Source organism: Trachypithecus francoisi, unplaced genomic scaffold (genome assembly GCF_009764315.1).
Source record: "Trachypithecus francoisi isolate TF-2019V2 unplaced genomic scaffold, Tfra_2.0 Lachesis_group10, whole genome shotgun sequence".
NCBI classification, from domain to species: Eukaryota; Metazoa; Chordata; class Mammalia; order Primates; family Cercopithecidae; genus Trachypithecus; species Trachypithecus francoisi.
The window spans coordinates 82787269-82799495 of record NW_022681455.1 but is presented as its reverse complement, the minus strand read 5'-3'; the positions used below and the strand labels follow the sequence as shown (position 1 = coordinate 82799495).

General features: G+C 54.8%; 1 long non-coding RNA gene and 1 pseudogene across 1 annotated transcript; one reads left to right on the top strand and one right to left on the bottom strand.

The window, feature by feature from the left end:
* The first annotated feature begins 165 nt into the window (after positions 1-165).
* Positions 166-4272, top strand: LOC117088571 (annotated as a pseudogene).
* A 3079-nt stretch (positions 4273-7351) lies between these two features.
* Positions 7352-10782, bottom strand: LOC117087603. Its single transcript, XR_004438861.1, has 3 exons — positions 9065-10782; positions 7498-7627; positions 7352-7427 (listed from the first exon to the last, which is right to left on the bottom strand). It is a non-coding gene; the product is annotated as an uncharacterized LOC117087603 (long non-coding RNA).
* Positions 10783-12227: the final 1445 nt, after the last annotated feature.

Below are 12227 nucleotides of genomic sequence, written 5' to 3'. Positions count from 1 at the left end.
CTCATCAGCACCTACCCCAAGTCCGGTAGGTGAGTAGGGCCACCCACCCACTCCCAGGCGGCAGTCCCCACCTTGGCCAGCGAGGTTGTGCCTTCAGCCTGCTCACCTCCCACCCCCCTCTCCAGGGACTACCTGGGTGAGCCAGATTCTGGACATGATCTACCAAGCGGCGACCTGGAGAAGTGTCACCGAGCTCCTATCTTGATGCGGGTGCCCTTCCTTGAGTTCAAAGCCCCAGGGATTCCCTCAGGTGTGTGACCGTGTCCTGGGTGCAAGGGGAGGGGAGGAAGACAGGGCTGGGCCTTCAGCTCACCAGACCTTCCCTGACCCACTGCTCAGGGCTGGAGACTCTGAAAGACACACCGGCCCCACGGCTCCTGAAGACACACCTGCCCCTGGCCCTGCTGCCCCAGACTCTGTTGGATCAGAAGGTCAAGGTGAGGCTGGGCACAGTGTTTCACATCCGTAATCCCAGCACTTTGGGAGGCTGAGGTGGGAAGATCCCTTGAAGCCAGAAGTTCCAGACCAATCTCTTCCAAAAAAACAAAAAAGAAAATCAGGTATGCATAGTGGTGTGTGCCTGTAGTAGCAGCTACTCAGGAGGCTGAGGTGGGAGGATCACCTGAGCCTGGGAGTTCAAGAGTGAAGTAAGCTATGATCACACCACTGCACTCCAGACTGGGTGACAGAGAAACCTTGTCTCAAAAAAAGATGAAGAATAAAAAGAGGGGCCGGCTGGGCGCGGTGGCTCAAGCCTGTAATCCCAGCACTTTGGGAGGCCGAGACGGGCGGATCGCGAGGTCAGGAGATTGAGACCATCCTGGCTAACACGGTGAAACCCCGTCTCTACTAAAAACTACAAAAACTAGCCGGGCAAGGTGGCGGCGCCTGTAGTCCCAGCTACCTGGGAGGCTGAGGCAGGAGAATGGCCTGAACCCGGAGGCGGAGCTTGCAGTGAGCTGAGAGACGGCCACAGCACTCCAGCCTGGGTGACAGAGCCAGACTCCGTCTCAAAAAAAAAAAAAAGAGGGGCCGGCAGGCGCGGTGGCTCATGCCTGTAATCCCAGCACTTTAACAGGCTGAGGCTAGCAGATCACCTGAGGTCTGGAGTTGGAGACCACCCGGCCAATATGGCAAACCCGTCATTACTAAATCCGAAAAAATTAGCCAGGCATGGTGTCGGGCACCTGTAATCCCAGCTACTTGGGAGGCTGAGGCAGAAGAATTGCTTCAACAGGCAGAGGTTGCAGTGAGCTGAGATCTAGCCTGGGCAACAAGAGTGAAACTCTGTCTCAAAAAAAAAAGGAGGGGGGCGCGGGCAGGCAGGTGGTGGCTCACTCCTGTAATCTCAGCACTTTGGGAGGTCGAGGCAGGTGGGCGGATCACTTGAGGTCAGGAGTTGGAGACCACCACCCTGGCCAACATCAGGAAGCCCTGTTTGTGCTAAAAATAAAAAATAGCCAGGCGTTGGGGCGGGCGCCTGTAATCTCAGCTATTCAAGAGGCTGAGTAGGAGAATCACTTGAACCTGGCAGGCGGGTGGTTGCAGTGAGCCGAGATCGAGCCACTGCACTCCAGCCTAGGAGACAGAAAGTGACTTCGTTTCAAACAGCATAAATAAATAAGTAAAGATATTTAAAAAGTTCGGAGTGCAGTGGCTCACGCCTGTAATCCCAGCACTTTGGGAGGCTGAGCAGGGCAGATCATCTGAGGTGGGACTTTGAGACCACCCTGAGCAACATAGAAAAACCCCATCTCTACTAAAAATATAAAATTGGCTGGGTGGGGGGTGGTGCATGCCTGTAATCCGGCTGCTCAGGAGCCTGAGGCAAGATAATCACTTGAACCCGGGGAGAGGTTGCGGTGAGCTGAGATCACACCATTGCACTCCTGAGATCACACCATTGCACTCCAGCCTGGGCAACAACAGCAAAACTCCCTCTCAAAACACACAAAAAAAGGGTGCCACCTGTGATGGCTCACTGCTGTAATGCCAGCACTTTGGGAGGCCAAGGTTGATGCTTGAGCTCAGGAGTTCCAGACCAGCCCAGGAAACACGAGGAGACTCCATCTTTATGAAAATGCAAAATATCAGCAGGGCATGGTGGCATGGCACTCTAGTGCCAGCTACTTGACAGTCTGAGGTTGGAGGATTGCTTGAGCCTGGGAGGTCAAGGTTGCAGTGAGCTATTATCACTCCAGTGCACTCTTTCTTTTTTTTTTTTGAGACTCTCTGTCTCAATAAATAAATAAATAAATAAATAATAAAATAAAATAAAGTAAAATATTGTCACAACAAAAAGAAAAAGCAAAGGTCCAGGTGTGGGGCATGTGAATCCAGGGAAGGAGGCCCCGCTCAGCCCAGCTTTAGTCCTGTTCTTCTGGGAAAGTCGCCTCACTTCCTCCAGCCTTGTCTCATCTTCCACGGCAGGGGGACTGTCTGCCTCTTGCTCTGATGACCAAGAACATGAGACTCTTCAGTGTAGACCTGAAGGTGAGGTGTGGTGGGTGGATCCTCATGGGCCCACAAAATTTGGTGGTGGTGGGAACATGCCTGGCGGAGCATGCCTTGCTCCAGATCGGGGTGTGACGCATTGATGCAGATTATATTACTTTAGAATATGATGGTGTCAGAGACCGGGCAGGACTTTGGCTTCTGAGCAGGGTTCAGACCCCGGCTTGATCCTACCTGTGCCGTGGGATGTCAAGCAAGTCAGCCTCTAAGCCTCAGGTTCCTCCTTTGCCAAACCAAGAGATGAGCTGGCCAGGGGAAGGCTGTGTGGTGATGGTGCTGGGGTCGAGTCTTCTGCCCCCGCAGGTGGTCTATGTTGCCCGCAACGCAAAGGATGTGGCGGTCTCCTACTACCACTTCTACCACATGGCCAAGGTGCACCCTGACCCTGGGACCTGGGACAGCTTCCTGGAGAAGTTCATGGCCGGAGAAGGTGGGTTTGACGGGAGGAAGGAGGGTGTGGAGCCAAGGTGTGCTGGCTACAACGCACAGCAACCCTGTGTCACCGCCCTCTGCCCGCTTCTCCAGTGTCCTACGGGTCCTGGTACCAGCATGTGCAGGAGTGGTGGGAGCTGAGCCACACCCACCCTATTCTCTACCTCTTCTATGAAGACATGAAGGAGGTGAGACCACTGCGATGCTTCCCCTCATGTGACACCTGGGGGCAGGCACCTCACAGGGACCCGTCAAGGCTGCCCAGCCCCGTTCCTGGGTGGCCCCATAGTAGGCCCAGATTCCGCATCCTGCCTCCCTGGCCCAGGCCTCCCCGCTACAGCCCCACCTGGCAGCGGGTCCCACAGCTCTCATCTCCCGCACCTGAGTCAGCTGCAGGGTGGCCACGGATTAGATACTTAGTCCTATTGCTTATCCCCACCAAAGGGTGTGCCACCCAGGGCCACAGTCACGGAAGAAGATCATCCCGGTCCTCACCCATAGGAGCCAAGCCCAGCTCATGATGGGATCACAGGGCAGAGAGCAATTCATTTTGCCCCAAGGACTGGGGCCCCAGGGGTCGAGGAGCTGGCTCTGTGGGTTTCCAGTGGAAGTGGCCAGTTCCCCTCTGTGGTTAGAGAAGGGGACCCCTTTTATTTTCCCAAATCGGCAAACCTAGCCTCCACTGAGGAGCCTCTGCTCCTCAGAACCCCAAAGGGAGATTCGGAAAATCCTGGAGTTTGTGGGGCGCTCCCTGCCAGAGGAGACCGTGGACCTCATGGTTCAACACACGTCATTCAAGGAGATGAAGAAGAACCCTATGACCAACTACACCACCGTCCCCCAGGAGTTCATGGACCACAGTATCTCCCCCTTCATGAGGAAAGGTGGGCGCCGGCCAGCACGGGGTTTGGGGCGGGTGGGAGCAGCGGCTGGAGCCTCCCCATAGGCACTGGGGGCCTCCCCTGGGATGAGACTCCAGCTTTGCTCCCTGCCTTCCTCCCTGAGGCATGGCTGGGGACTGGAAGACCACCTTCACCGTGGCGCAGAAGAGCGCTTCGATGCGACTATGCGGAGAAGATGGCAGGCTGCAGCCTCAGCTTCCGCTCTGAGCTGTGAGAGGGGCTCCCGGGGTCACTGCAGAGGGAGTGTGCGAATCAAGCCTGACCAAGCGGCTCAAGAATCAAATATGAATTGAGGACCAGGGACAGTAGGTTATGTCTGTAATCCCAGCAATTTGGGAGGCTGAGGTGGGAGGATCATCTGAACCCAGGAGTTCAAGACCAACCTGGGCAACATAGTGAGATTCTGTTGAAAAAAAAATAATAACAAATAAAAAATCAAATTTTTTTTTTTTTTTTGAGACAGAGTCTCTCTCTGTCGCCCAGGCTGGAGTGCAGTGGCACGATCTTGGCTCACTGCAAGCTCTGCCTCCCGGGCCCACGCCATTCTCCTGCCTCAGCCTCCCGAGTAGCTGGGACCACAGGCGCCTGCCACCACGCCTGGCTAATTTTTTGTATTTTTAGTAGAGACGAGGTTTCACGTTTAGCCAGGATGGTCTCGATCTCGTGACCTTGTGATCTGCCCACCTTGGCCTCCCAAAGTGCTGGGATTACAGGCATGAGCCCCGCACCCGGCCAATAAAATCAGCTTTTAAAAACAGAATAAAATATGATTTGTGGGCCAGGCAGGGTGGCTCATGCCTGTAATCCCAGTAATTTGCAAAGTTGAGACCAGAGGATCACTGGAGGACAGGAGTTTGGGACCAGCCTGATCAATGTTACAAGATGCCGTCCCTACAAAAATTTGAGAAAATTATCTGCACGTGGTGGTGGGCACCTGTAGTGCCAGCTACTTGGCAAGTGAAGGCAGGAGGATTACCTGAGCCAGGAAAGTTATGGCTGCAGTTGGCTGTGACTGTGGTAATCCACTCAAGCCTGAGGGACAGAGTGAACCCTGCCTGAGAAATAAACAATTTAATGAAATAAATTTGATTTGTTACTAGCCTGGCCAACATGGTGAAACCCCAACTCTACTGAAAGAAAACAAACAAATAAATATCGCAAGAACAGAAAACCAAATACCGCATGTTCTCACTCATAGGTGGGAAGTGAACAATGAGATCACTTGAACACAGGAAGGGGATCATCACACACTGGGTCCTATTGTGGGGAGGGGTTGGGGGGAGTGATAGCATTAGGAGATATACCTAATGTAAATGATGAGTTAATGGGTGCAGCACACCAACATGGCACATGTATACATATGTAACTAACCTGCACATTGTGCACATGTACCCTAGAACTTAAAGTCTAATAAGAAAAAATGGAAAAAAAAAAGAAAAGAAACAAACAAAAACACATAAATTAGCGGGGCGTGGTGGTGGACGCCTGTAATCCCAGCTACTCCGGAGGCTGAGACAGGAGAATCTCTTGAATTGTGTGGGAGAGGGCAGAGGTTGCAGTGAGCCAAGATAGCCCCACTTCACTCCAGCCTGGCCATAAAAGTGAAACTCCATCTCGAAAAAATAATATTAATGAATAAAATAAAATAAATTATGATTTGGGCTGGGCTCAGTGGCTTATGCCTCTAATCCCAGCACTTCAGCCTGGTGTCATTTGAGGTCAGGAATTGGAGACCCCTGGCCAACATGGTGAAACTCCATCTCTACTAAAAACACAAAATTAACCAGGAGTGTTGGCGCGCACTTGTAATCCCAGTTACTCGGAGGCTGAGGCAAGAGAATCGTAGTGAACCAAGATCGCGCCACTGCCCACCAGCCTGGGTGACAGAGCAAGACTCTGTCTTGAAAAATAAATAAATAAATAAACAAAATAAAATAAGCAGGAGACACACAGCAAAAGAAGTGCAGCACAGGCCGGGCGCGGTGGCTCAAGCCTGTAATCCCAGCACTTTGGGAGGCCGAGACGGGCGGATCACGAGGTCAGGAGATCGAGACCATCCTGGCTAACACGGTGAAACCCCGTCTCTACTAAAAATATACAAAAAATTAGCCGGGCGAGATGGCGGGCGCCTGTAGTCCCAGCTACTCGGGAGGCTGAGGCGAGAGAATGGCGTAAAAAACCCGGGAGGCGGAGCTTGCAGTGAGCTGAGATCCGGCCACTGCACTCCAGCCTGGGCGACAGAGCGAGACTCCGTCTCAAAAAAAAAAAAAAAAAAAAAAAAAAAAAAAAAAAAAGAAGTGCAGCACAGAGTAACATATTGCAAAAGAAAACTGTATTTTCCAAGTTAAGTGCATAATAGACAAGACAATACACCTTGAGTGAGTTCAGAACGGGCTGCTCGTCAGGGTGGAGCAGTGTTGATTACTGCAGGAAAAACCCCTGATGGGAATCTTACACGATTGTTCATAATGGGTAGGAAGAGGTGTCACCAGCAAGCATGATCTGGGTGGTCCTCTGCGTGCACATGGGCATTTGCTATACATGCCTGTTCCTAGGACACATGTCTCATTAGCATTTTAAATCTCCACCCAGGGGTGTGGTTTTTACTATAAAATGAGCAAAGGGTCAGTTTGAGGACAGGTAAAATCAAAATGTACATGTTCTCAAAAGGGAAAGTCCCTACTGGGGATAGCTTTGCTTGAGCTCAGTGCCCAGGTGAATGCTGAGGCTTACTGTGTTGGCCGTGAGGTCACCAAGGTTGCATCCTGAGAAGGTGGTTGTCTTCTTGACTACCTCTCCTGCCTCACCTGGGCTCCATGCCCTGCCTTGGTCCAAACAAGGACCTCCAGCATGTCTGATCAGCCTGTTCCTGACATCATCCATGGCCTCTCCCATGGTGGCTGCTTTACTCGCTGTGGGGGCACGTGGATCAGGGCGTGGTAGAAGCAGGTGGTCTGGGGATACACAGCTAGCATGAGCTGCTCCTTCTGGAACAAGGCCTCCGGTCCATCTCGGGGTTGGCCTTCCACTGGGGCAGGGGGATGATCCAGCGTCAGCTCAGGGTGTGTCTCCTGGCTGTAGAGGGACTTGTCTCAACTTGTGGCCAGGTGGGGATGCTCCTTCCCAGCTGTTAGGCTGCCCCCAGGCTCCGTGTCCAGCCCTGGCCTGGACACTCCCTCTTTGCCTTCTTCATCGATGTCATCTACCTCATACCTGTGGACAAAAGGAGGAAAACGCTGGGTGTAGCCAGGGGCACAGTCTCTGTTGAGGAGTGTGGAGGATGGGGGCAGGGCGAGGACCTGGTGCTCCCTGCACAGCTGGCCCCACCCACATCACCCTCGGGAGCTTTTCTCCAGCTGTGCAGACAGGAAGCAGAGCGGCAGCCCAGGCAGGTGCAGCGACCAGAGAGTAGCCCCGGGGCTGGTGTCACTCACTTGTTGGTGGTGTGGCTGTAACTGACCACCTCGGCCAGGATCCACTGCTCGTCCCATCCACGGCCTTTACCGGGCAGCCACCTTGTCTCCAGGTCTGGCCACGTAGTCCCCTGAGGCGGGGATGGCCCCACAGAGGGGTGGGGGCCTGTGAGCAGAACAAAGGGTCAGTCCCAGCCCCTGGGCACCAGCCCCTCCCTCGCAGCGGCTGCCTTCACTTGTCACCGGGCTTCCCGATCCACAGGGGCAGGGTCATGGCCGACTGCTGCAGCAGGGTCATCAGCACCCCTCTGCGCATGGTCTTCCAGGGCGGCTCTGAGTCATTGTAGAGACCTGCGATCTTGGCCGCTGTGGGAAGAAAGGGAGGCCCGAGGCCCCAGGGACAGGTGCTGGCCCTGACCCCCCCATGCTGCACTGAGTTGTGGGAAGGAGCCCCTGGGAGCCCTAGTTTCTGAGTGAGCCTGAGGGCCCAGCAGGACTGTGACCCGATCGGCCAGGTGGCCTACACGGCTGCTGCGCTCAACTACAGATGGGCGAGACGGCAGCACAGTGGGCACCCAGAGGGAGGAACCAGGGACAGATAAAGCAGGTTCTGAGGTGCTGGTCAGGTTCTCTTCCTGATGTCAGTGCTGACCCAGAAGTGTATTTAATGAGAATTTCCTGAAATTGGAAGAATCCCGTGGGGTCGCGGAGAGGCGGAGGCACTTCTTCAGGGTCTACCTGCTCTACTGCCTGAACCCCCTTCACCAGGGCCGCCTCTATGTGGGGTTCACTGTCAGCCCTGCTTCTCAGGTCCAGCAGTACAATGGGGGCCGCACAAAAGACAAGGCCCAGGCCGGTGCAGTCGCTCAGGCCTGTAATCTCAGCACTTTGGGAAGCCGAAGCTGTCCGATCACTTGAGGTCAGCTGTTCTTCGAGAACAGCCTGGCCAACTTGGTGAAACCCTGTCTCTGATAAAAATACAAACTTAGCCAGGCATGGTGGCACAAACCTGTAATTCCAGCTACTTGGGAGACTGAGACAGGAGAATCCCTTGAGCCCGGGGTCGGGACGGTGGTGCAGCAAGCTGAATCGCGCCATTGCACGCCTGGTGAGACCAGGAGGGTCTCTGAGGCCGGAAGAAGGCTTCCTGGAGAAGGCGGACCCCGCGAGGCACAGGCCTGATGAGAGGGACCCTCCAGTCCTGTGACAAGGGTGGGGCGTCTGGGGAGGAGACAAGGCCTGTCGCAGAGGAGGAGTGTGACGGGGGAGCCCTGGGAATCTCGGCGGTGGAACTCCGGAAGGAGCGGGCTGGGGCGGGGTGATGATCCAGGCTGGAGTCCAGCATAGGGGTCTTGGTGGGCACGCTGGGGTCCGATGGAGCACAGGAGGGAGGAGTGGGGACAGGTGGGTACCTGGGTTGGAGGAGGGGCCTGAGGTGGGCAGGTGCATGGGGCGTGACTTCAGGCAGGGGCCTGGGGCTCTGCTGAAGTGGGGAATGAGGACCTCACTTTCGGGTGGGATTGGAGGGGACCGGAGGTGGAGCGCGGCGGGACTCCCAGGGACATTCCGTTCTCCTCCCCAGGGAAATAGCGCTGATAGTGCACAGCTTCCCGTCCGCCGTGGCAGCCCTTCCGCGGGTAAGGAAGGAGACCGGGCGGCCGCTAGTGGTCGGGGTTTGGGGTGCGACCCCTGCCAGGAGCCACCCTGATGCCCCCGTATCCTGCCGCGGTTGGAGTGGGCCTGGCACCCCCACCCTGGGCGCGCCTCCCGCTCGTACTGCACCCCTACCTCCTCCCGACGCACCCTACTGGCCACTGGCCTTCGGGCCTCCTCCGTCCCAGGGAGCCGCGCAGGTCCCTTTGCTGACGCCCAGCCTGAGCCTAAGCCGGACCCTGGAACCTAGAGGCCTGTGCGCCCTGAGCTCCCGCGCACTCCAGGGGAGGTCCGCCCCAGGCACGGAGGTTCCATTGATGATCCACGGTCCAGACAACTTTGGATCCAGCTGTTTGTTGAGGAACCAGGAAACGCCCTGACAATTTTGCAACCCTCTCCCCGTCTCTAAGATGGGGATGTACTACTGGCCATTACTGAGAACAGCAGGACCTGCCTTTCCTTTTGACTGGAAGGTTCTTCCCTACACCTTCTGTCTTGATAACCTGCCACCTCCACAGGGAGGTCTTCCCTGGCTCCCGATTTAAAATTGCAGCTCTGATAAGCCGGGCATGGTGGCATATGCCTGTAGTCCCAGCTACGGGGGAGGCTGAGGTGGGAGGATCGCTTGAGCCCAGGAGTTGGAGGCTGCAGTGAACTATGATCGCTCCACTGCACTACAGCCTGGGCAAAAGAGCAACACTGTCTCTAAAAATATAAAATAAAATTGCACTTCTTATGTACCTCCCCTACCACTCCTTTTCCTGAATACTTTGTTACTTGTGATGTGTTCTATGGCTCTCATTACTCTCTCCCACTCCAACCTTTGCACTAAACTGCCCAAGGACAGCTCTTGTCACTGCTGTAGAACAAAGTCTCAGCGCAAAGCTGATGGCCAAGAAATAGTCAATAAAATAATGGACGATGGGCGCCTTCTACTGAGCTCCCGCTACTTGTGAGTGAGTAGAGGACTTGCCCTGGGGAAATTCAGTGACCTGCTGGGTGTTGCTGAGCTGTGAGGAAGTTCAGGTCTGGCTGCAGTGGTGAGGCTGTGACTCAATCAATCACTGCTGATGCTCACAGGACGTTCACTAGCTTAGTCCCAGAGGGCAAGGATTTTAAACCCCCCCGTCCATTTCCTCATCCATAAGATGCAAATAACAGTCACCCCTTCCTCACGGGATGGAGCTGCGTGATGCCCGGAACAGTGCCTGTTGCACGGAGGGGCTTGCTGCCAGCTCCCTCTCCCTCCTTGTCTCTTGCCTGCCTGCTGCCTGGGACGGGATGAAGAGGGGCCCTTGTGTTGCCCCAACCCTGGCTGCTGGCTAAGAGCCCATGTGATCTGCCTGTCAGAGGAGTTCCTTCAGGAAGAACCAGGGCAGCTTCTGCCCCTAGAGGGCCAATGCCCTAGGTGAGTGCAGTCCCCCAGCCCCAGCCTGGTCCAGCTCTGGAAAGAGGGTGCCCAGTTGTGCAATCCAGGCTGGCGCAGCCGAGTCCTGATCTCGGTATTCAGGGCTGAGCCTGGAGGGGGCTTGTGATGCCTGACTCTGTATCTGTCTCTGGCCCCATGCCTTGGTAACTGTGAGATGTCACTGCTTTGGGTGACCGGATCTGGCTGTGCTGGATGAGCATGGAGGAAATAGCAGAAGACCAGGAATTAGAAGACATGAGTGGGCTTTGGCCGCAGCCTCCTTACCCCACTCCCTGCCCTGGGCTGCCTGTGAACAACCTTCTTGCCTCTGCAGGCACACTGGACAGCACTGCTGGAGACCTGATCCTCAGTGTCCCTAACCCCCTCCAGATACTGGATACTGGTGGCCTAGGGGAGGTCCTCAAAGACCGGTGGGACATCGACCTCGGCCAGTATCCAGGCTTTTTTTTTTTTTTTTGAGACAGAGTTTGACCCTTGTTGCCCAGGCCGGAGTGCAGTGGGGCGATTTCGGCTCATCGCAACCTCCACCTCCCGGGTTCAAGCCATTCTCCTGCCTCAGCCTCCTGAGTAGCTGAGATTACATGCATGTGCCACTACGCTTGGCTAATATTCTATTTTTAGTTCAGACAGGGTTTCTCCATGTTGGCCAGGCTGGTCTCGAACTCCCAACTTCAGGTGATCTGCCTGCCTCAGCCTCCCAAAGTGCTGGGATTACAGGAGTGAGCCACTGCGCCTGGCCTTCTCTAGGCTCTTGACACCTCAGCCAGAAGGAATTTAAGGACAAGTCAGAAAGTCATGAATGTAGGGAGATTTCTTGCAGAGCAAAAGGACTCACTCAAGAAGGGGAATGTGGGGGTCCTCGAGAGAGTGTCTCATGCCCTACGAGGTTTGGGGATGACTGTTATGGACTTCTTTAACTAAAGAGGGGTATATTCATGAAGATTCCAGGAAAAGGTAAAGATTTCTCAAGACTGTGGTGCCACAATTTACACCCAAATCCAGGTGTTCCTGGAGCCGTCTTGGCACTGGCGGGTGTATGGTTTTGTATGTTACTGATCGTACAGTGAGATCCCAGGTGAAACCTACATCAAATACAGCGCCATGTTGTGTCTGGTTGGTCGTAGGCAGCTTGGTCCTCATCCTATTTTTCAGGGACTTATTGACCCTTAGCATATGCAGCTATTTCAAGTTTCCTTCTTCTGGTCATGTGAAACTGCTGCCTGGGATTTTCTATTCACTTGCTACCACTCTATTAATCTCACATTCTTGCCTCTTTTCTGTGCCACCCCGTGTGGGTCTGACCGGTTGTTACTGGAGTGCAATGCAAAGTCTGAGTCAAGGGGGCCTCCTGAAGGTTGCTAGGGCAGGGGCGGAGCTAGTAGCCTGAGGACGTGCCAGTCACGGGGATTCCTCAGGGGCACAGAGGAGGGTGGAGGGGCCTGTGGCCCTAGCAGGGGAGCAGCCTCTCCTCTGCCTGGAAGCCCATGCCTCAGCTTCCCCCACACTCCCACCTGCCCGCTTGCTTCTGAACTCACACATTTCTTGGAAGGCTTGGGAGACTCACCTTTACTCAGAGGGTTGGTTAGCTATCTCGTGCCCAGCTTGACCTTGGACTTTAAATAGTGAGGACAAAGAACGAGGAGGATGGGGGGATGCCCTCCTTCCACGGGGCCCTGTGGCTTCCAAGCCTCCACTTCCTCTGATCTCTTGTCTGTGGAGCCTCCTTCAAACCCAGGGAAACAAAAGCACCTGCCATGGGCTGCTGTTCTTCTAGGATCTTCTATCAATGTTGTGTGAGTTCCCTCCGGGAGCCATGAAGCTGGGGCTGGCTCCCAGGGCAGTGGGACTGCAGTGTCCTTGTTCTTTCTTGGTTTATGCATCCAT